This window comes from Lactuca virosa, chromosome 4 (genome assembly GCF_052849685.1).
Source record: "Lactuca virosa cultivar CGN04683 chromosome 4, Lactuca_virosa_CGN04683_v6, whole genome shotgun sequence".
Taxonomy (NCBI): domain Eukaryota; kingdom Viridiplantae; phylum Streptophyta; class Magnoliopsida; order Asterales; family Asteraceae; genus Lactuca; species Lactuca virosa.
This window is the reverse complement of record NC_136429.1, coordinates 491,768,093-491,789,103: the sequence shown is the minus strand read 5'-3', so window position 1 is coordinate 491,789,103 and position 21,011 is coordinate 491,768,093. Positions and strand designations below refer to the sequence as shown.

Below are 21,011 nucleotides of genomic sequence, written 5' to 3'. Positions count from 1 at the left end.
GAAGTGATTTCACTACCGAACGAAAGGTGAGTCAATAGACTTTTTCATAAACCTTGTACATAGTCGAAAACTACTTTCCAGAAACGGCTCGATTAGTCAGATTAGGATATTATTAATTGTTAAGTATGCCTATATGTGCAGTATGAGATATGTCAATGTTTTGCCTTCTGTGACATTTGCATGCTTAGTAAATTTGGTTGATATGCCTATCTTGGTACTTGATATGATTAATTGCAACTATGATAATACGAATATTGCATGCTTGTGAATCTTGATTATGATAATACAAATATTGTGTGCTTGTACTGGATTTACGATCGATTATGTGGGGTTATGCATAGAGGGAAAGTGTAGAACCTAGCACTTAGCATGAAACCCTATCCGGATACATTCGAGCCTGGTTGGTTGAAAAATACCTTCTAGGAAAAGAGCTTAATCCATTTACGAGTTGCTCGGTCTTTCTAGATGCCCGTGCGACACATGGTACGCGTACACTTCGGTGTTTGCAGACTGGAGTGATGTTGGCCATTCGAACGAGGCTTGTACAAACATCACGTAGGTGTTGGGAGGTCGCGTGTGACAACCGTCAAATTTCGGTCAAGTCAAAGTCAAACAAAGTCAACAAGTCAAACCGGTCAACTCCATTAACCCTTGTATGTTAGGGTTTACATTATACAATTCGCTATTTCAATGAGAAAACATCATTTGAAAAATTCATGTGTTTGATTTTCCTTAGCCTTAACAGTGCTAAACAACCAACCAAAGCGATAAAACACTATTGCACAATCATCGGGATTGTGTAAAACACTAAATCATGGCTTAACGGGGTTTATGGACCTTTCGTTGCGAAGCCGGACACTCAAAAAGATCACAAATGAAACCTCTCACAATCTCTTTCACTCAACCTCTCTCTATTAAAATCTCTCCCAAATCTCTCCCGAATCTCTCCCAAATCCCTCTCAAAAGTTCCTTTAAATTTTTGTAATCATTCGGGCCATCCCGGCCCTTAACTGGGTCAAAAAACCACTTGAAACGGGGTAAAAACGGGTAAAATAGGCTTAAGGACCCAAAACTGAAGCTTCAGGACCGAAGTCTCTGTCATAAAGGAAGACGACACACATTTGTCTGTCATAACCTTACGACGCGCGTGTTGATGACACGCAATGAGTATCAAGGAAGCCCCTGTCATAAAAGAAGACGACATGCATTTTTGCGTGTCATAATGTTTCCGGTTTTTCGACTACGACTTTGTTTTAGACCCGTTTTTCATCATTTTAACGCGGGATTTTCACCAAAAACTTTATTTTTACAGTTAGAACTCTATATGTCAGTAATCCCCACGTTTTTAGGGCCATTCATACCAATAATTAGTAGGGGAGGTGCTTGAGGTGGAAAGATGACTTTACTTTACTTTATGTCACATGCCACCACTCACACCCACTACATGGCCAACTCTTTCCCACTACATGACCAGCTCTTACCCACTACATGACCAACTCATACCCACTACATGACCAGCCCCACTCCTTGTCTAAGTATAAAAACCCATCCCCTCTCTTCATACTTCTTTCATTCTCTCATTTTCCTCCAAGGATCACACTCCAAATTCTCTCACCATTCTCTCTCAATTCCAAGACTTCCAAGGCTGATTATCAAGCTTTCTTCCACTCTTGGTAAGTATAATTCATTCTTCTTATGATTATTACACATCCTTCTACTCAAAATCATAAGAATCTTACACAAACATCGTCACCTTCATGTTAGGTTCTCGATTCGTCAAGGCATCTTCTAAGTGTTCTTGGGTTGAACACTTCTCTTCTCCAACATCCATCCTCTAATAACACATAAGGTGAGTTCATACCCCTATATTTTAATGTTTTTCTTAAGTTTTAAGGGGGGAATACAAGTTAAAACACCAAAAACACAACTAAACTCATTTAACAGTCTTCAACAGAAACATGTAACTCCATTCACGGACTGTTTTGGTCAACTTAAACATTTTAGTTTTCAAAACTGTTTCAGACGCATATAGTTCAGGTTCATACCTTTAAAATGACTACTTGCACATCACCATATGATTTTTATACGATTTATGGTGATTTTTACAAAACTGTCTATCATTTCAGAAACAAAACCGGACCAGTCTGTGAATATGAATATTTTCACACAAGTTGGAGATCACTAAAAATCATGAGAAAATTTATGAACAAACTAGACACACTTTCTAAACTCTCAGAATTTGCGGTTTTTGATTTAGACCTTTGATGATTTTTCTATAAATTTTCTAAGAACAGTAACAGAAACGTTATTACTAGAAAAATACCATCAATTTCATTTACGTCTTGTAACTCGTTGAGCAAGGTGTATATCATTATGTAATCATATATTATTACATTATATGTCATTTTGTCTTGGTAATTAGACATACATCAGAAAACAAATGGATTTTTACCTTCACAAGTATGGTAAATAATTAATTTTTATAAACAAAGTTTACATCCGTTATACACAAACATTTGGTAAACTATGACAATTATAGTTTATGAACACTACTACTACCCTTGTTGTGATAAACTATAGAAGGTATAGTTTATGATACATTTACATAACAAACTATAATTTTTATTAATACTCTATTCTCGTTTAGCAGTTCCTAAACCAAAACTATTAATTATATTAGGTTCTACGCCATTTTGACCCGAACCGTCTATCGTACGACACACGCATTTCGTTTTGGGACTAAAGTGAGTAATCTACCCCATATTTTATACTTTTCAATACTTTTGGGGTGTATCATGCGGTTCTAATATGTTCCAACTTCATTTTATTGTTTTATCACAATTGAGACATTGTTGGGACATTTATACGTGAGTCATTAATTGTATAACTATTGTTTGTTTACGCTACATGTACTTGTAGTGCATTATCATTTTTAGTCTAATCTCCATGACTATGCCCGTATTCTTAAGGTACGTTATGGACAATAATAGCGCTATTGGGTTAACCACCCCGCCTTGGGACGCTAAGGTGATTCATCGCACGTGGTTCAGTGTGTATGATGATTAGATGCTCCATCCTATATATATTTATATATATATATATATACATATGTATATATAGGGTGAGGACTTATTGTTGTTGTTATCATTGGTTAATCAATTTTTGATTTATAAACCGTTATCTCAAATACAATTGTTTGCCGACTTCAAAAGAAACCAAATTTCCAATTATAAAGGTTTCAACTTCACAATTTTCTCTACTAAAATTAGATTACTCACCAACTCTCGTAGTTGACCTGTTTTTACCCATGATGCAGATTTGAAGAATGAAGTTGATGAAAAATAGGTTGCGCCTTAGAAATCCACAAGACTATTTAAATTTGATGTAATAAATGTTGTTCATATTTGGATTTGTATTTGTATGTTGTGGATCTTGTTTGCATACTTAGTACTTAATTGAATCTAATCATATTATAACATAGCTGTCATGAGACTTTGAACAATATATCACGCCTCGATTGATTCCGACAAGGATCGGGGTGTGACAGATTGGTATCAGAGCCCTGGACTATAGGGAATTAGGATAATTGCCTTGACCTAGTCTATAGCCTCTAGGGTCCTCTCGTATGCTAGTTTATAAAATGCACACACAACTGCATGCAATTCACACTTAGAAAATCCTAGGAATACCTTTGTGTGTTAATTGCTCCCTTATGTGCATACGTATTACTCCTGAGACTTATATGTGTGCATACACTTGTGAATATTCTCCACTTTCTTTGAAAATCACACACATACTCAAGTTGTTTAACAAAATGTATATACATATATGTATTCCTTAGAGCTAATAGGAAATTCAAAGTCATCCACTCTAGTTGGGTAGGATCATAGTAATGGACGCGTATTAACTGGAAGGGGGAGGTGCCGGTAGCCCGAAAGTCCTGACTAGGTAAGCATTCGTATACATCCCAATCAACCGAGGGACCAGTTTGCTTATCTGGGGACCAAAGGCGAGAGTTCCCAAACCTATAGGCCAAAGCGCGTCATTCACATTACTTTTGAGCCATCAAAATACCCGACCTTATCAAACGTATCCGAAAGGATACACTCCAAAATGGCCAACTCATTGGACTATTAAGTTCCCTAATGGGCCTAGAAGTGGGAAAGAAATGTGAAAACTTAGTTTTGTGGGGGCCCACGCAAGTGCTACATGTTTCACATTTAGTAACCATGGAAAGCCCAAAAGGTGCCCAACACTCCTAACCATGGCCCAACAAGTGTTTTACAATTATTTTACCCAACAATGTCAAAAAAAAAACTTTATTTCCCTAATCAATTTACAAATAACTCACAAGTCCATATGCGTGTTTCTCATAGTTGACATGTTCCTTGTTTGGTTGTGGACTTAGGGTAGACTCATTATGATCAACAGTCTAATAAAATTTTAATTACACATAACTGGGGGCATGTCGAGTGAATCTTAGGAGTGGATCAGACATGGAACAAATCACAAGATTATAATCAAGTTATTCCTACTAAATTCATAAGTCTATTTATATAGACCTCTGGTATAGAGTCGTCAGCGTAGTCATGTCGGCAATCTAGAATATAGCTAAATACATAATACAAACTATAATACCCAAATTATACAAAATTTTCTGCATTAAAAATCAATAGACAAACACAATGAAACTAAAAAGGGTATCAATCTATCAAGAGAAAAACACATACAATGTAGATTAAAATCCACTAATTATAACAAAATGGCTAAAAGAAAAGGTAAGGACTAAGGATTGTTAAGTCCTCTCTTCTTATAAATAGCTTTGAAGCAAGCTTGCCAAAGCTTCTTTGTTCTTTCTGTCAATTCCATACCTGGCAATTTCTCCATCATCTTCTTGTGCCCTGCTAACGTCTCTACCTCCTCCTTTAATCCCAACTCCTAGTTTTTTTAGGTAGATGCAATATATTTTTCGTGTGAGTTCACAAAATTTACAATGAGTTAAGTTTATGTAAATATAAATCAGAAATCGTAGTAAAACAATTGATTCGATGTGGCATATGCCTAGGGCCTATGTTTATGTTATAAAGAAACTAATAATTAAAATTTTAGAAAATACTAAAACTACTTTGGTTACCAAGTGCATGCATACATGCATGAGTAACGTATAGAAGGTTATTATCGTAGTTTACCTTGGCATTTTGAATGAGGGATTGAAGGCTCTTAAGTTTTCTATGAGGCCATCTGTTTATGTTTAGCTCTCTGCATCTTTTCTTCAACAATGTTGACCCTATCCCTAGTTCCTTTGCTGCCATGATTATCGGCATCTCAAAGTACTCGCTATCTCTTCAAACTCCAATGGTCTCAATCTATTTGCCACCTTCCGGTCACCGTGATCAGTGGTGGCAGCACTAGAACTACCTGTAGCCTCACCACCGGATTTACAGTCTTCATTGAAACTAACCAATGGTAAATTACCATCCTCCCAACAATCCCATAAGCTTATGTCTTCAAGGGGATCAAGATCATGAAACTCATTTCTAGAAATGATGTTTTGATCTTTGTTAAGTACTGTGGAAACATTCTGATCGAGCACTTCATGCGATTTTCCGACAACTCGAAATCCTGATGGTTGAGCAGGTCACCACTGCAAAAATCAAACCATGTTTTGATCAATATAAACAAAATCACTTTTCTGTGCGAAAGATGGTGTAATGAGTGACATTTATATATACCTGAACAGATCCTGATGATCAAAGTACTGAAACCGATCGAGGTCATCTATGGGGTTTTGATGATCTGCAGGCGGATCCATTTGTGAGGGAGAAGTTAAAGAGTCACGGTAAGATTGTGCTGATTTATATAAGGGAAGTGGGAGAAGTAATAAATAACAAATAAAGAGGAAATGAATGGTCTTTGAGCCGTTACCTTCTTCTGTGATGATTTATATAAGGTAAGTGGGAGGAGTAATAAATAAAAAATAAAGAGGAAATGAATGGTCTTTGAGCCGTAACCTTCTTCTTCAATTCACACACATATACGTATATGTTGCTGCAAATTAGGATTTTTGTGCCTCATGCATTTAATGCATCACATGCCTACTGCATATTCTTGACTTTGAAGCTACGTACCAGTTTCGAATTTCCCCAGTAGCACACTTTTCATTAGAAAGTACTCCAAGTCTTCACACATGCAAATTATGACTTGAGTGTCGCTATAGGTAACTAATAAAACTTTATTTTTTTAAACCCCTTAAATATCAGTACAAGCATCTAACATCGACATTTAAATTCTAAATTTCTTTTTATTACTAAAACTAGCATCTATTCAAGTCTATAAACCATGAATCTTGGGAACACGGCAAAACCCAAATAAGTCTTATCATCTATGTAAAAACTCAGGGTTTTTACCAGTGAATCTATCAGTAGCGGAGCTTGAACAATTAACTTGGGGGAGGGGGGGCCAAAAATATTATAAACTGAAATTAACAAAAAAAAAAATTTCAAAATCAAAATTTGAACAATAACCAATAACTCATTTAACAATAACCAAATCTATAAGTTCATAACTTATAAATCAAATTGGAAAATCGCCAAATCACAAATGACAGCCAAATTAAAAAAGAAACTCAGTAAGACAGTAGTAACGCATAAATAGTTAACGAATTGACTGAAAACAGCAGCAGCAGTGCAATACGCCAACACCAACAATCAACAATCTTACAATCAGAAAAGAAAGAACAGCTGAACAGGATATGGGTCTCGGGATTACATACCTAATTTCTGTGAAGTGTGAATAGGGATTTGGGCATTAGGCGATGGCGATTGGCGAGAGTGAGACCAGGCGACTGACTTGGCGAGACAGCGAGAAACGAACAGCAGGCGAGATAGGCAGCGAATTGGGCAAATAGGGATGAATCGATTTTGATTTCTTGATACCGGGCTTGGTAACACTTGCCTATAACCCAAGTGGGGTAACTAAGTGGATGTTCATTTGAGTTGGCCCAGTAGGCAATGTGGGCCTGAAGAGCCGAGGCATGTTATCTATCCACTGTCGAGAGAGAAGAGTTTTTGCAGCTCTGTGAAGCCAGCCTGACGCATTGCCTCTTTCTCTAAGACCCAAGCCTAAGCTCTAGCCACATGAATCAACTCTCGACTTGGATCGGGCAAGAGTATTGGACCATTCTGATTAGGAATCGGGAGGGGCCAAAGCCCAAGTTTGAAGATAGCAGTCTTATAACTATTTTATTTTGAACTACAATTCCTACTTCTAGCCCAATAATACTATTCCCCTGGAATCTATGAGGGCTAGTGTAAACATTATGGTCATATATCATTAAGATTCTATGGACTTAGAATGTGTGATTCTGCCTCATTCCCTGTTCCTTGTTTAGTTGTGGGCTTAAGGCAGGGTCACCCATCCAAAATGCCCTTGCAATCTTAATGATATACGACTAGTTTACGTCAATCGACTATAAAAGAACTTGTAGGACTTATAATTCAAATTTCGTCAAAATTTGTTGAAACATTCGTAATGATGGAACTCGCTAACTACGTTATAAAATATTCATAGTGGTAATACCAAGGATAAAACAGGGAGTATAAAAGCACACATAGAATACTCTATCATCCCAAAACAATAAACTCCTTTTAAATTGATTCAGTTCAAGTTACAATAAGAAATTTCCAAGGTCGTCATGTGACATCAGGAGGGTTGTTCCTCACCATAATCAATTTCTTGTACTACGAAAAGTTTTCCACATCTTTTTCCAAACTCTTGAAGTCCCAATCAAAATGCAAATTTCGGGACGAAATTCCCTCTAACGGGGGGATGATGTGACAACCGTCAAATTTCGGTCAAGTCAAAGTCAAACAAAGTCAACAAGTCAAACCGTCAACTCCATTAACCCTTGTATGTTAGGGTTTACATTATACAATTCGCTATTTCAATGAGAAAACATCATTTGAAAAATTCATGTGTTTGATTTTCCTTAGCCTTAACAGTGCTAAACAACCAATCAAAGCGATAAAACACTATTGCACAATCATCGAGATTGTGTAAAACACTAAATCATGGCTTAACGGGGTTTATGGACCTTTCGTTGCGAAGCCGGACACTCAAAAAGATCACAAACGAAACCTCTCACAATCTCTTTCACTCAACCTCTCTCTATTAAAATCTCTCCCAAATCTCTCCCGAATCTCTCCCAAATCTCTCTCAAAAGTTCCTTTAAATTTTTGTAATCATTCGGGCCATCCCGACCCTTAACTGGGTCAAAAAACCACTTGAAACGAGGTAAAAACGGGTAAAATAGGCTTAAGGACCCAAAACTGAAGCTTCGGGACCGAAGTCCCTGTCATAAAGGAAGACGACACACATTTGTCTGTCATAACCTTACGACGCGCGTGTTGATGACACGCAATGAGTATCAAGGAAGCCCCTGTCATAAAAGAAGACGACATGCATTTTTGTGTGTCATAATATTTCCGGTTTTTCGACTACGACTTTGTTTTAGGCCCGTTTTTCATCATTTTAACGCGGGATTTTCACCAAAAACTTTATTTTTACAATTAGAACTCTATATGTCAGTAATCCCCACGTTTTTAGGGCCATTCATACCAATAATTAGTAGGGGAGGTGCTTGAGGTGGAAAGATGACTTTACTTTACTTTATGTCACATGCCACCACTCACACCCACTACATGGCCAACTCTTTCCCACTACATGACCAGCTCTTACCCACTACATGACCAACTCATACCCACTACATGACCAGCCCCACTCCTTGTCTAAGTATAAAAACCCATCCCCTCTCTTCATACTTCTTTCATTCTCTCATTTTCCTCCAAGGATCACACTCCAAATTCTCTCACCATTCTCTCTCAATTCCAAGACTTCCAAGGCTGATTATCAAGCTTTCTTCCACTCTTGGTAAGTATAATTCATTCTTCTTATGATTATTACACATCCTTCTACTCAAAATCATAAGAATCTTACACAAACATCGTCACCTTCATGTTAGGTTCTCGATTCGTCAAGGCATCTTCTAAGTGTTCTTGGGTTGAACACTTCTCTTCTCCAACATCCATCCTCTAATAACACATAAGGTGAGTTCATACCCCTATATTTTAATGTTTTTCTTAAGTTTTAAGGGGGGGAATACAAGTTAAAACACCAAAAACACAACTAAACTCATTTAACAGTCTTCAACAGAAACATGTAACTCCATTCACGGACTGTTTTGGTCAACTTAAACATTTTAGTTTTCAAAACTGTTTCAGACGCATATAGTTCAGGTTCATACCTTTAAAATTACTACTTGCACATCACCATATGATTTTTATACGATTTATGGTGATTTTTACAAAACTGTCTATCATTTCAGAAACAAAACCGGACCAGTCTGTGAATATAAATATTTTCACACACGTTGGAGATCACTAAAAATCATGAGAAAATTTATGAACAAACTAGACACACTTTCTAAACTCTCAGAATTTGCGGTTTTTGATTTAGACCTTTGATGATTTTTCTATAAATTTTCTAAGAACAGTAACAAAAACGTTATTACTAGAAAAATACCATCAATTTCATTTACGTCTTGTAACTCGTTGAGCAAGGTGTATATCATTATGTAATCATATATTATTACATTATATGTCATTTTGTCATGGTAATTAGACATACATCAGAAAACAAATGGATTTTTACCTTCACAAGTATGGTAAATAATTAATTTTTATAAACAAAGTTTACATCCGTTATACACAAACATTTGGTAAACTATGACAATTATAGTTTATGAACACTACTACTACCCTTGTTGTGATAAACTATAAAAGGTATAGTTTATGATACATTTACATAACAAACTATAATTTTTATTAATACTCTATTCTCGTTTAGCAGTTCCTAAACCAAAACTATTAATTATATTAGGTTCTACGCCATTTTGACCCGAACCGTCTATCGTACGACACACGCATTTCGTTTTGGGACTAAAGTGAGTAATCTACCCCATATTTTATAATTTTCAATACTTTTGGGGTGTATCATGCGGTTCTAATATGTTCCAACTTCATTTTATTGTTTTATCACAATTGAGACATTGTTGGGACATTTATACGTGAGTCATTAATTGTATAACTATTGTTTGTTTACGCTACATGTACTTGTAGTGCATTATCATTTTTAGTCTAATCTCCATGACTATGCCCGTATTCTTGAGGTACGTTATGGACAATAATAGCGCTATTGGGTTAACCACCCCGCCTTGGGACGCTAAGGTGATTGATCGCACGTGGTTGAGTGTGTATGATGATTAGATGCTCCATCGTATATATATTTATATATATATATATATATATATATATATATATATATATATATGTATATATAGGGTGAGGACTTATTGTTGTTGTTATCATTGGTTAATCAATTTTTGATTTATAAACCGTTATCTCAAATATAATTGTTTGCCGACTTCAAAAGAAAACAAATTTCCAATTATAAAGGTTTCAACTTCACAATTTTCTCTACTAAAATTAGATTACTCACCAACTCTCGTAGTTGACCTGTTTTTACCCATGATGCAGATTTGAAGAATGAAGTTGATGAAAAATAGGTTGTGCCTTAGAAATCCACAAGACTATTTAAATTTGATGTAATAAATGTTGTTCATATTTGGATTTGTATTTGTATGTTGTGGATCTTGTTTGCATACTTAGTACTTAATTAAATCTAATCATATTATAACATAGCTGTCATGAGACTTTGAACAATATATCACGCCTCGATTGATTCCTACAAGGATCGGGGTGTGACATCGCGGACGAATGCCACCGCTTGTACCAACACAACAACGACACTGCGATGTACTTGTACATTCCATAGTCGGAGTAGTGAAAGTGGAGTCTTGGGGTCGGTATGACGGGTGGGAGTCGTGAACCACCTAAAGCATTTGGCTGGCCAGACACACAAGTAGCGAACGGGTTTTTCCTATGGGGTTAGGTGTTACTACGAGACTACCTAAGCCTATATGATTATGATACATTCCTTTGATATGATGATATACGATTACGATATGATTATGTATGAAATACAATTGATGTTACAAAAATGAATGATATGCGAATGGATGGTACAAAATTGAATGACTGAATTTTATGTGAAAGATGATTGTTGATTGATATGTGAATTTTGTTTAATTGATTATAATTTGAATGATTGACCCGTTAGGGGATGGTATGCTTTCCCTTTGATTGTGTACAAACTCCTATTGGCTCACGAAGCATTTGCTGACACCTGTTTCTTTGCTTTGTGCCTTATTTGCTTAGGAGCTTGACTTGGTGAGATGGGGTCATTTTTGGGTAGTTTATCCTTAGAATAAAGATGCCACTTGGAAACGTTATATAATTTTTGGTACTCATGCTTCCGCTACAATTAAATACTTTTGATATTTTCGTTTTGAATTGAACGTAACGTTGTGGTTTGAAATGTTTTTGAAATAAACAATGTTTACAGTCTTCCGTTGCATTTTCCGTAAAAAGATTTTAGAATAAATGAAAAAAAATTTGAGCAAAAATCATGATGTTACAAGTTGGTATCAGAGCCATGATGTGAGTGAACTGAATAAAATGTCGGTGTTCAGACTCACAGTTTGGTTGGCTCAATTAGGACTTTTAGGTACTTAAGGCGGGAGGGTGTGTGTTGAGCGTTGTAGGATAGTTATTTATAAACTTTCCCTCCCTAATATTCGTATATGCATCTAAAAAAAAGAAACTCTTTATAAATTAGGATAATGTCGAACGCTGAGGAGAATGTGAATGCTGGAGGAGCGGGCGGCAGCCAGAATAACCGCACTCTCGAGACACGGTCGTTCATATTTCAGACCCCACCCATTAACCGCCAATCACGAGCCCAACCGTCGCAGATCGCACGCAGCACAACGAGTGCTGCCATCATTGCTGACCTTCAAGAGCAGCTCCAGGAGCGGGATAGGACGTTGGAGCAGATGCGGCAGGCGATGCATGTCGCAGGGCTATTGCCACTTGAGGGTGACAACGAGTGTAACGCCCGTAGCTCAGGGCTAGTCAATTTAGAGACGATAAGCGTCAAAAATGACTTTTTGATAGAAGATTATTTAGGATGAATAATCTTAAATAAGTTGTAGTATATGTAACAAGGATTCCGTACATATAAAGAACGCCGAAATCCGAGTTATAACGAAGAAGTTATGATCTCTCGAAGTTTCGGGACAGAACCGACACGACACTGAATGACGTAAAGAGTGAATTTACGTTGGAGCGATTTTTAGCCTTAGTGATCTAAACGAAAGTCGTAGTGTTCGTTAAACCGAGAGCGTGCATAAAAAGAACGCCCAAATCTGACTTCGCATGAAGAAGTTATGATTTTCCAAAGTTTCAGCTTAGCGGTATGCAGCCCGAATACTCGATTTGAGATCGAGTGATTTCTAGCCGAAACAATCTAAACGAGAGTCGAAGATATCGTTAATAGTAGTGCAACGGTAAAAAGACAGACGAAAACGGAGTTCAGATGAAGGATTTATGAATTTCGAACGGAGTTTTCCTCTCCCGGCCTACTAAAAATGATATACTAACAATATATTAAAAATAGAGTCAAAATTAGCCAATGAAGTCTAAACGAGAAATTTACCGTATAAATAGAAATCAAGGGCCAGCCGACTATGGTTGATCCATCTCTTCTCTACCAATCCCGATACACTCTCTAAGCCCTATTTAAACCCCCCGAAGCCCTGATATCAACCCCGAGACCCAAAGCAAGTCCCGAAGCCCAAAGATCCCGAGAAGAAAAGAGTTTCTGTGCCGAAGCTCTGCCCGCGAGAAGTCCGGTGTGTGAAGATATCCCGGTTTCACCGAAGAATACTACCATTGCAAGTCGTAGTGTTGTCCGATCATCTTCTGATCAAGTGAGTGTATAGTCCCTTTCATAAACACGATTTTAATACAAGTATTGGTTGAATGTATTATATCTATGTTATGAGTGAGTGTGTAGTCACTTTCTTCTAACACACAAATATTAAGTATTTTCTATGAAATACGTGCTGTGTGTATAATATATTGTTGCTTATTTGAGATGGGTGTGGAATGGATGAATTATATAAGTTTTAATGACTTAAACTGTGTATGTATTTTGTATCTACAAATATCTTGGGTAGAACATGGGTAGATGAGGTTGTTGGTAGGTGATAAAAGATTGGTTGGACCATGAGATAAAAGGATAAATAGATAAACTTGTTTTAGATCTGGGTGTATGGATAAGATTAGGAGGTTGGTTTTAGATCCGAGAGTATGGATCAGATCAAGAGGTTAGTTTTAGATCCGAGAGTATGGATCAGATCAAGAGGTTAGTTTTAGATCCGGGAATATGGATTAGGTAAAGAGGTAAATTTTAGATCCGGGAGTACGGAATATGTATTTTTGAATTATGTGTTCATTCGATAAGGTATCATGTGCATAGTCCCTTTCATGGACATGAGTTTAATACAAGTATTGATTAAAGTATTAAATATAAATGTATATGAAGTATTTTTTTTATTGTCCGAAATACGTGTTAGATATATTTGATGATATACAATGTGCGAATCAGTTATGGTTCAATATGTGTTAAGATGTTTATATATGATATTATTACTTAAAACTCTGTGTTAAGTATACAATAGTTAGCGTTGCCTAAACGAAGATAGTATCAAAAATTGATTATAAGCATTGTAGGTTTGCCTAGTGACGGGTTAAGACTTAAGAAGGGATGTTTAGTTCAATTAAGTTTAGACATTGGGTAGCCTCTTATTAAGTGTGCGTGTGTTGTGAGATTGATGATTAGTGGAGTACGTTCTACATACAGAAGTACATTTTATGTATGAAGTCCTTTTTCCAAGCTCTGTGTCTTAGGTGCTGCTTGTGCCAAGGTACCATTATGTTGTCGGGTACGAGTCCTACGCATACCAGAGTACTATAATGTGCCAGAAGTACTATCTAGTACAAAATCTTTTTGACACTATTGTGTGTCGGTTACGGGAGCGTACGGGAGTACTCTATTAGTATTTCCCCATAATATTTATGTTGAAAGAGCTTTGGAGTCAGAATTTCTTTTATGAAGTGATCGGACGAACTTCATGTGTCAGCGTTTCCTTTCGGGAAGTACTTAAGGGAACTTTGTAGACTGCCTAATAAAGTGTATCGGTAACAGACAACTACTAGGTATGTCTGGTGTTATATTGCTGGATAGGGTGCGTCTGGGGGTGAAATACCTCATGATATTCAGACCACGCCTAGGCAAACTATGTGTTCACCAGGGATATTTGAACTAAGTGTTCATTAGGTGTTTTTGAACTAGGTGTTCATTAATTGTTGTGAACTACGTGTTCACCATAGGTAATCTAAGAACCTTGGCAGCACTAAACTTTGTGCCAATTCCTTAGGGCAATCCTTAGGAATGAATGGGAGAAGGGTAATCGGTTCTTAGGGTAAATCTTTAAGAAATAAATGAAGATAATTGGGGTGGGTAATTGGATTGATTGTTTGATAATTGAATATAATAATTATATTATTGTGGGTTGAAAACCCTATATGATCACCAGGCTCCCAAGTCTGACCCTCTCAGTTTTCTTTGTATTACAGGTTATGGCACGAGAGCATAAGTTGGCTGACATAACGAGAGATTTTGGATTATATGCCAGTAGTTATGAATAACTGTTGTAAGCTCTACTTTGTTCTGTTTATGTTTTTAGTCTGTATTTAACATGACATCCCGAGATTTTGTTATATAATGAAAATACATTTCTTTAAAGAAATGCTTTGATAAATTCTTATCATATTTTATTTTTTTGGGAACAAATTCCGCAACTGTTTCCTTTAATAGATTGCTCTGATTTTTAAAAACAAAGCATAAACAAATCGTCTTTTTTGTCCGTGAAATTGGGGATGTCACAGTTGGTATCAGAGCATTAGTTTAAGCGAACTAGGAAATTATAGGAAATTTGTAGACTTAAACTTAGAATGCTAAGTAATGATCGTGAGAAATGTGTCTAAAATATGTTAGGTAGTACACCTAAATTGACACAAGCACTAGTTTATTTTAGGAATGATGCCTAAAATGCTTTTATGTGCTAAATGTTTTGTGTGATATCTATATCGATGCTATTATTATGTGCTAAATGTTTTGTGTGATATCTATATCTATATTGATGATTAGAGGAGTACGGTACGTCTGAAGTATACCTTCCATTGGCAGGATGATGGAATGATTGGTGTAATTCTTGAAGTTGTCCCATCGTCTGGAATTTCCATCACCAATCGAGTTGAAGTGGAATTGATGATTGAAGATACGCGATGGGGAAGTCCTAGTAGAGTCTAGGGAAATTGTTTATGATTATTTGGACACATTAGTATGTGTTAAATTGTTTTGTGATTTTAGGAATTGGGGACTGCGAGACAATACTTGGGACGAGTATGAGTAGGTGTGAAAGGTAGTAGATGCATATACCGGAAGTAAGGGTGTAAACGAGTCGAGTCGAGCCAAGTACTGCTAAGCTCGAAGCTCGACTCGCCAAAAATACTCGAGCTTGAAGCTCGACTCGAACTCGCCTCGAGCCTAGATTTGAAGCTCAGACTCAGCTCATGAAATACTCGATACTATCGAGCTCGGCTCGCGAGTTCGGTTCGGCTCGACAAAAATTAAAAAAAAAGTTAAAATCATCTCAAATTAAAAACATTTCACATGCTTTTACTTTCTTCAAAATAACAAAAAATTCACAATAAACCATCCAATGTCAATATAGCATCAACCATCTATGTGATTGAAGTTTTCATACATCCAAAATACGGAAAAGAAACATTCTCAAAAGTTTTGAAGTGCAACTTAATTCCTTACTCTGTAATCGGCACATGAAAGCAAAAAGTGTTGAAATATTTTAATAATTTAAAAGTATATAAAATGTAAAAATTTAATTTTATAAATACTCAATTAAGCTCGCGAGCTTACTGAGCCGGGTATTTTACTACTCGAGCTCTGCTTGATAAGGTACTCGAGTAGCTCGAGCTCGAGCTCGACTCGATTAAAGTCGAGTCGATTTCGAGTATTTTCCGAGTCGTGCTCGAGTTTCTCGTGAGCTGTCGCGTCTCATTTACACCCCTAACCGGAAGCACAGGACTCGCACTTGGATCAGGGAAAGTCACAAGGTTACCAAGAACCTAGTAATTGAATCAGTTTTATTCAGGTATGTCATTACCATTGTTTCGGTAATGACTAGTAAGATGGTTGTTATTCCGACCCTAGTGGTCATATCCAAATTGATTCCGACTACGGTGAGTATGTTACGGGGTTCAGAGAACCAAGTTCGATGTAACATCTGACTTAAGTCAGAAGGTTGAAATTAATACGATCAATAGTATCACACTCGTTAATAAAGGAGTTTGTAGCTAGGCATTCTACATGTTAAAATGTGGTTATATCACATTAGAGTATGAAGGAAGGTATATTCCATTCTGTAATTTAACTTTAAAAAGACCGAGTCTAAGCGTCGCATCGTGCGATGAGAGGCCAATAGAGCACGAGCCATCAGTCTGTTGCAATAGATAAAGGAAAGTATTTATCCTAAGAAGAAGGAGGAGTCCACAATAAGGACTTACTTGGTAACTCGAAGGTTATGATTGAAAGTACATCATAGTACGAAAAGCAGATGCAAGATTGAGCATCATCTGCAGTCAAGAAGCGCTAGAGTTAAATACTCTTTCGAGGAAACATAGAAGTTACGGTTATTACCTAGGATGAATAAATAACATGTGGAATCATTATGCAAGTCCTATTTCGTTGATGATTCTGGGACGTAATCATCCTAAGGGGAGATAATTGTAACGCCCGTAGATCAGGGCTACTCAATTTAGAGACAATAAGCGTCAAAAATGACTTTTTGATAGAAGATTATTTAGGATGAATAATCTTAACTAAGTTGTATTATATGTTACAAGGATTCCGTACATATAAAGAACGCCGAAATCCGAGTTATAACGAAGAAGTTATGACCTGTCGAAGTTTCACGATAGAACCGGCACGACACTGAATGACGTAAAAAGTGATTTTACGGTGGAGCGATTTTTAGCCTTAGTGATCTAAACGAAAGTCGTAGTGTTCGTTAAACCGAGAGCGTGCATAAAAAGAACGCCCAAATCTGACTTCGCATGAAGAAGTTATGATTTTCCAAAGTTTCAGCTTAGCGGTATGCAGCCCGAATACTCGATTTGAGATCGAGTGATTTCTAGCCGAAACAATCTAAACGAGAGTCGAAGATCTCATTAATAGTAGTGCAACGGTAAAAAGACAGATGAAAACGGAGTTCAGATGAAGGAGTTATGAATTTCGAATGGAGTTTTCCTGTCCCGGCCTACTAAAAAAGATATATTAACAATATATTAACAATAGACTCAAAATTAGCCAATGAAGTCTAAACGAGAGTAGTAGATCATAATCTCACCTACGTGCCGATATAAAGAACGTCGAAAACGGAGTTTGTATGCGAAAGTTATGAATTTCTAAAGTTCGGGGCGCGAAACCCCAAGACTGTCAGAGACCACGACGTGAAATCAGTGGTCACGACGTGGCATGTCTTCTGACGCCTCCTGAAGTATGCCAGACCCAACTTGCGATGACGCATGTATTGACGATCAAGCCCACGATGTGAAAGTACTGTTCACGACGTGGAAAATGAGAAATTTGCCCTATAAATAGAAATCAAGGGCCAGCCGATTATGGTTGCTCCATCTCTTCTCTCCCACTCCCGATACACTCTCTAAGCCCTATTTTAACCCCCCGAAGCCCCGGTATCAACCCCGAAACCCGAAGCAAGTCCCGAAGCCCTAAAGATCCCGAGAAGAAAAGAGTTTCCGAGCCGAAGCTCTGCCCGCGAGAAGTCCAGTGTGTGAAGATATCCCGGTTTCACCGAAGAATACTAGCATTGCAAGCCGTAGTGTTGTCCGATCATCTTCTGATCAAGTGAGTGTATAGTCACTTTCTTCTAACACATAAATATTAAGTATTTGCTATGAAATACGTGCTATGTGTATAATATATTGTTGCTTATTTGAGATGGTAGTGGAATGGATGAATTATATAAGTTTTAATGAGTTAAACTGTGTATGTATTTTTTATCTACAAATATGTTGGGTAGAACATGGGTAGATGAGGTTGTTGGTAGGTGATAAAAGATGGGTTGGACCATGAGATAAATGGATAAATAGATAAACTTGTTTTAGATCTGGGTGTATGGATCAGATTAGGAGGTTAGTTTTAGATTCGAGAGTACGGATCAGATCAAGAGGTTAGTTTTAGATCCGAGAGTATGGATCAGATCAAGAGGTTAGTTTTAGATCTGGGAATATGGATTAGGTAAGGAGGTAAATTTTAGATCCGGGAGTACGGATTATGTATTTTTGAATTATGTGTTCATTCGATAAGGTCTCATGTGCATAGTCCCTTTCATGGACATGAGTTTAATACAAGTATTGATTAAAGTATTAAATCTAAATGTATGTGAAGTATTTTTTTTATTGTCCGAAATACGTGTTAGATATATTTGATGATATACAATGTGCGAATCAGTTATGGTTCAATATGTGTTAAGATGTTTATATATGATATTATTACTTAAAACTCTGTGTTAAGTATACACTAGTTAGCGTTGCCTAAACGAAGATAGTATCAAAAATTGATTATATGCATTGTAGGTTTGCCTAGTGATGGGTTAAGACTTAAGAAGGGATGTTTAGTTCAATTAAGTTTGGACATTGAGTAGCCTCTTATTAAGAGTACGTGTGTTGTGAGATTGATGATTGGTGGAGTACGTTCTACATACAGAAGTACATTTTATGTACGAAGTCCTTTTTCCAAGCTCTGTGTCTTAGGTGCTGCTTGTGCCAGGGTACTATTATGTTCTCGGGTACGAGTCCTACGCATACCAGAGTACTATAATGTGCCAGAAGTACTATCTCGTACAAAGTTTTTTTGACACTATTGTGTGTCGGTTACGGGAGCGTACGTGAGTACTCTATTAGTATTTCCCCATACTGTTTATGTTGAAAGAGCTTTGGAGTCAGCGTTTCTTTTATGAAGTGATCGGACGAACTTCATGTGTCAGTGTTTCCTTTCACGAAGTACTTAAGGGAACTTCGTAGACTGCCTAATAAAGTGTATCGGTAACAGACCACTACTATGTATGTCTGGTGTTATATTGTCGGATAGGGTGCGTCTGGGGGTGAAATACCTCATGATATTCAGACCATGCCTAGGCAAAGTTCGATGCTGGATAGGGAGAGTCTGGGGGTAAAACACCTCACGATATTCGGACCACACCTAGGCATTGTTATCTAGATAACTACCCCTGACTTAAATGTCTTGTGGTTATTTCTTTTACGAACGAAGGTTCGTGGTGAAACTTATTACATTCCCCTGATTTGATGTCTTTATTGATCCTCGTTTGCTGCCAGGGAATTTCCGAAGCAACCTCGTCAGTTTGTTGCTCATATCGATTCCTTAGGCTAGATCTCGTAAGATCATTGTATAGGGTCAGTATGTGGGGATCGACGGGATGGGATAGATTGTTTTAGAAATATGATCTATAAGTGTTAATAATATTAGTGGTTTTGCAGGATAGAGATATACATTATTATCACATTGTTCGAACTATGTGTTCACCAGGGATATTTGAACTAAGTGTTCATTAGGTGTTTTTGAATTAGGTGTTCATTAATTGTTGTGAACTGCGTGTTCACCAGAGGTAATCTAAGAACCTTGGCAGCACTAAACTTTGTGCCAATTCCTTAGGGCAATCCTTAGGAATGAATGGGAGAAGGGTAATCGGTTCTTAGGGTAAATCTTTAAGAAATAAATGAAGATAATTGGGGTGGGTAATTGGATTGATTGTTTGATAATTGAATATAATAATTATATTATTATGGGTTGAAAACATTATATGATCACCAGGCTCCCAAGCCTGACCCTCTCAGTTTTCTTTGTATTACAGGTTATGGCACGAGAGCATAAGTTGGTTGACATAACGAGAGATTTTGTATTATATGCCAGTAGTTATAAATAACTGTTGTAAGGTCTACTTTGTTCTGTTTATACTTTTGGTCTGTATTGAGCATGACATCCCGAGATTTTGTTATATAATGAAAATACATTTTTTTAAAGAAATGCTTTGATAAATTCTTATCATATTTTTGTTTTGGGAACAAATTCCGCAACTGTTTTCTTTAACAGATTACTCTGATTTTTAAAAACAAAGCATAAACAAATCGGTCTTTTCTGGCCGTGAAATTGGGGATGTCACAACGAGGATGGATATCAATCATTTGATGACGAGGCACATAGTCGTTCCGTGTCAAGGCAGGAAGTCGTTGGAGCTGTCAGACGCAGAGGGAGTTCATTCAAATCCTTCATGGACTGTAAGCCGCCTAACTTCGAGGGGGGCGAGAATGCTGTGGAGTGCCTTCGTTGGATTAGGAAGATAGACCAAACCTTCCGATCTGGTGAGTTTACTGAGGACCAGAAGGTGAATTATGATGTGCGAATGTTTGACAAGGAAGCACTCAAGTGGTGGGACAGTATTGACGCACGACTCACTAAGGCCACTCGGAGGGCTATAAATTGGGCGATTCTTAGTAAGAAGGTGAAAGATCGTTTCTGCAGTGAAGGTAGCATACAACAGGCCCAACGAGAGTTTTTAACTATGTAGAAAGGTAGCATGACAATTGCTAAGTATAACACTACCTTCACTGAGAAGTCACAGTTCGCTACTGATTACTGCCCGGCCGAGGAGAAGTTGATTCGTCACTATGTGGAGGGGTTGCCATTTGAGTACCGTGCAGTTGTGAGATTGAAGACCACTTTAGTCGAGGCCATGGATGAGGCCTGCAAGATAGAGAATGATATAGCCATTCGGGATCGTAGCACAGTGAGGTCCGGGGAAAAGCGCAAGT

At 37.3% G+C, this 21,011-nt stretch overlaps 1 long non-coding RNA gene across 1 annotated transcript; it reads left to right on the top strand.

Annotated features, from left to right (window-relative positions):
- The first annotated feature begins 1,587 nt into the window (after positions 1 to 1,587).
- Positions 1,588 to 3,368, top strand: LOC145169382 (uncharacterized). Its single transcript, XR_013742457.1, has 4 exons — positions 1,588 to 1,673; positions 1,765 to 1,849; positions 2,681 to 2,744; positions 3,317 to 3,368. It is a non-coding gene; the product is annotated as an uncharacterized LOC145169382 (long non-coding RNA).
- Positions 3,369 to 21,011: the final 17,643 nt, after the last annotated feature.